Below are 5,936 nucleotides of genomic sequence, written 5' to 3'. Positions count from 1 at the left end.
AGATATATCAGAAGTCCTAGTGAATGATGAACAGGGTGGGTTTAGGGGTGGCAGAGGATGTGTGGATCGAATATTTGCAATGAGACAGACAGTGGAGAAGGCTTGTGATCTCATGTGTTTCATCTCCTAGTTGAAGTTTTTGTATGAATATGGTCAGCACAAAAAAACATCAGTAAGGCAACTACTCGTGAAGTTTTGCAAGAAGAAAAATTTTCATTTCATTAATTTTTTTCAGTATATGGAGTGGGTTTCTTGGAGTGTTTGGGGTCAGGAAAAGTTTGTGGATCCTATGTGATTGTTTTCATATGAAAATCACCTGACTGCAATGTGATTTAGTGCCCAATTGAGTGCTTTCAATTGGAGGTAAAAAGCAGCATAATTTTGTACTCGATCTGTTATTAAACTTCTCACTCACCACAGACGTGTGCAGTATTTTTCCTTTTTTTTTTTTTCTTTAAGCCCCAAGTGTCCGAAGTATTGCTTGGCTGTACGAAAATAGCCGCCACTGAAGTCTAAAGGCGTGTATATGGCAAAGCATATGAATGTCCAAAATTAGCCACACCTGTCCAAAGTTAGCTGATATCGATGATAACTTCTGACGCTCGAAAAATCTGAATAACACTCACAGTTTTGGCGCTATTTTTTTTTTTTTTCATTATTTTGTTTTAACTGCCACATCCCTGGACTATATATGGGTACCAACAGACATTAGATAATGCAACTCTACATAAAGTTATATGCAAAAAAAAACTCAAAAATGTTCGAAGTTAGGCAGTTTTACTGTAGCTCTCTTTAATCAAAATTAGTTCAAGAATAACCTCCTGAAGTTTACAGATCTCTCGTGTAACTCCCAGTATATATACTAATATGCAGATAATGTTGGCAGACATACAGAGAACACAGAGAGAAGACGAAACAAGGAAAATGCCGGAATAAGATGGAACACGTTATCAAATAATAAAGTAAGAGTGAAGAGCCATACAGATACATATATCACACAGACTGTATTGTCCCTACGAGGTACTTAATGCCGTGTGAATGACACAAACTACTCACAGAAGGTTACGAAATGGTTAGATACTGATATATATATATATATATATATATATATATATATATATATATATATATATATATATATATATATATATATATATATAGAGAGAGAGAGAGAGAGAGAGAGAGAGAGAGAGAGAGAGAGAGAGAGAGAGAGAGAGAGAGAGATTAACACAATGTAAATGTCACCCTGCATGGGAACTAACAATGTGTTGATAATGGTGGCGTCCTCGGATGTAAACCTTATCACTGCTGCATCACCATCACCAACACCAACACAACCACAACCACCACCACCAACCCCAACACCAACACAGCCACCACCACCATCACCAACACCAACACAGCCACCACCACCACCACCACCAAAACAACCACCATCACCACCACCACCTCCAACACCAACACAACCACCATCACCACTCCCAACACCAACACAACCACCATCACCAACACAACCACCATCACCAACACAACCACCACCACCATCGCCAACACCAACACAACCACCACCACCATCGCCAACACCAACACAACCACCAACACAACCACCACCACCAACACCAACACCAACACAACCACCACCATCATCACCAACACCAACACAACCACCACCAACAACACCAACACAACCACAACCACCAACACCAACACAAACACAACCACCAACACAACCACCACCATCATCACCAACACCAACACAACCACCACCACCAACACCAACACAACCACCAACACAACCACCACCATCATCACCAACACCAACACAACCACAACCACCACCACCAACACCAACACAACCACCAACACAACCACCAACACAACCACCAGCACCAACACAACCACCACCACCAACACCAACACCAACACAACCACCACCAACAACACCAACACAAACACAACCACCAACACAACCACCACCACCAACACAACCACCACCACCAACACCAACACAAACACAACCACCAACACCAACACAACCACCAACACCAACACAACCACCAACACAACCACCACCACCATCACCAACACCAACACAACCACCAACACCAACACAACCACCAACACAACCACCACCACCAACACAACCACCAACACAACCACCAACACAACCACCAACACCAACACAACCAGCAACACCAGCACAACCACCATCACCACCCCCAACACCAACACAACCACCAACACCAACACAACCACCATCACCACCCCCAACACCAACACAACCACCAACACCAACACAACCACCACCACCATCACCAACACCAACACAACCACCAACACCAACACAACCACCAACACCACCCCCAACACCAACACAACCACCAACACCAACACAACCACCACCACCATCACCAACACCAACACAACCACCAACACCAACAAAACCACCATCACCACCCCCAACACCAACACAACCACCAACACCAACACAACCACCATCACCACCCCCAACACCAACACAACCACCAACACCAACACAACCACCAACACCAACACAACCACCATCACCACCCCCAACACCAACACAACCACCAACACCAACACAACCACCATCACCACCCCCAACACCAACACAACCACCAACACCAACACAACCACCAACACCAACACAACCACCATCACCACCACCAACACCAACACAACCACCATCACCACCCCCAACACCAACACAACCACCAACACCACCACCAACACCAACAAAACCACCATCACCACCACCAACACCAACACAACCACCAACACCACCACCAACACCAACACAACCACCATCACCACCACCAACACCAACAAAACCACCATCACCACCACCAACACCAACACAACCACCATCACCACCACCAACACCAACACAACCACCATCACCACCACCAACACCAACACAACCACCATCACCACCACCAACACCAACAAAACCACCATCACCACCACCAACACCAACACAACCACCAACACCACCACCAACACCAACACAACCACCATCACCACCCCCAGCACCAACAAAACCACCATCACCACCACCAACACCAACACAACCACCATCACCACCCCCAACACCAACAAAACCACCATCACCACCACCAACACCAACACAACCACCATCACCACCAGCAACACCATCACCACCACCAACACCAACACAACCACCAACACCAACACAACCACCATCACCACCCCCAACACCAACACAACCACCAACACCAACACAACCACCACCGCCATCACCAACACAACCACCAACACCAACACAACCACCAACACCAACACAACCACCAACACCAACAAAACCACCATCACCACCCCCAACACCAACACAACCACCAACACCAACACAACCACCACCACCATCACCAACACAACCACCAACACCAACAAAACCACCATCACCACCCCCAACACCAACACAACCACCATCACCACCACCAACACCAACAAAACCACCATCACCACCACCAACACCAACACAACCACCATCACCACCACCAACACCAACACAACCACCATCACCACCACCAACACCAACACAACCACCATCACCACCACCAACACCAACACAACCACCATCACCACCACCAACACCAACACAACCACCATCACCACCACCAACACCAACAAAACCACCATCACCACCACCAACACCAACACAACCACCAACACCACCACCAACACCAACACAACCACCATCACCACCCCCAGCACCAACAAAACCACCATCACCACCACCAACACCAACACAACCACCATCACCACCCCCAACACCAACAAAACCACCATCACCACCACCAACACCAACACAACCACCATCACCACCACCAACACCAACACAACCACCATCACCACCACCAACACCAACACAACCACCAACACCAACACAACCACCATCACCACCCCCAACACCAACACAACCACCAACACCAACACAACCACCACCACCATCACCAACACAACCACCAACACCAACACAACCACCAACACCAACACAACCACCAACACCAACAAAATCACCATCACCACCCCCAACACCAACACAACCACCAACACCAACACAACCACCACCACCATCACCAACACAACCACCAACACCAACAAAAACAACATCACCACCCCCAACACCAACACAACCACCAACACCACCACCAACACCAACAAAACCACCATCACCACCCCCAACACCAACACAACCACCAACACCAACACAACCACCACCACCATCACCAACACAACCACCAACACCAACAAAACCACCATCACCACCCCCAACACCAACACAACCACCATCACCACCACCAACACCAACAAAACCACCATCACCAACACCAACACCAACACAACCACCATCACCACCCCCAACACCAACACAACCACCATCACCACCACCAACACAACCACCAACACAACCACCAACACCAACACAACCACCAACACCAACACAACCACCAACACCAACACAACCACCATCACCACCCCAAACACCAGCAAAACCACCAACACCACCCCCAACACCAACACAACCACCATCACCAACACCAACACAACCACCATCACCATCACCAACACAACCACCATCACCACCCCCAACACCAGCAAAACCACCAACACCACCCCCAACACCAACACAACCACCATCACCAACACCAACACAACCACCACCACCAACACCACCCCCAACACCAACACAACCACCATCACCAACACCAACACAACCACCATCACCATCACCAACACAACCACCATCACCACCCCCAACACCAGCAAAACCACCAACACCACCCCCAACACCAACACAACCACCATCACCAACACCAACACAACCACCATCACCATCACCAACACAACCACCATCACCACCCCCAACACCAGCAAAACCACCAACACCACCCCCAACACCAACACAACCACCATCACCAACACCAACACAACCACCATCACCATCACCAACACAACCACCATCACCACCCCCAACACCAGCAAAACCACCAACACCACCCCCAACACCAACACAACCACCATCACCAACACCAACACAACCACCACCACCATCACCAACACAACCACCAACACCAACAAAACCACCATCACCACCCCCAATACCAACACAACCACCATCACCACCCCCAACACCAACACAACCACCATCACCACCCCCAACACCAACAAAACCACCATCACCAGCCCCAACACCAACAAAACCACCATCACCAACACCAACACAACCACCAACACCAACACCAACACAACCACCAACACCAACACAACCGCCACCACCATCACCAACACCAACACAACCATCGCCACCAACACCAACACAACCACCACCACCATCACCAACACCAACACAATCACCACCACCATCACCAACACAACCACCACCACCATCACCAACACCAACACAACCACCACCATCAACACCAACACAATCACCATCACCATCACCAACACCAACACAATCACCATCACCAACACCAACACAACCACCGCCACCAACACCAACACCAACACAACCACCAACACCAACACCAACACCAACACAACCACAACCACCGACACCAACACAACCACCACCACCATCACCAACACCAACACAACCACCACCACCACAACTATCACCACTATCACCAACACAACCACCACCACAATCAACACCAACACAACCACCACCACCATCAACACCAACACAACCACCACCACCATCACCAACACAACCACCACCACCATCACCAACACAACTATCACCACCATCAACACCAACACAACCACCACCACCATCACCAACACGAACACAACCACCACCACCATCACCAACACAACCACCACCACCATCACCAACACAACTATCACCACCATCAACACCAACACAACCACCACCACCATCACCAACA

This window comes from Coenobita brevimanus, chromosome 110, assembly GCF_032717465.1.
Source record: "Coenobita brevimanus isolate Jiangsu-jjx chromosome 110, ASM3271746v2, whole genome shotgun sequence".
NCBI lineage: Eukaryota > Metazoa > Arthropoda > Malacostraca > Decapoda > Coenobitidae > Coenobita > Coenobita brevimanus.
The sequence above is the reverse complement of the archived record's forward strand: the minus strand, read 5'-3'. Positions refer to the sequence as shown.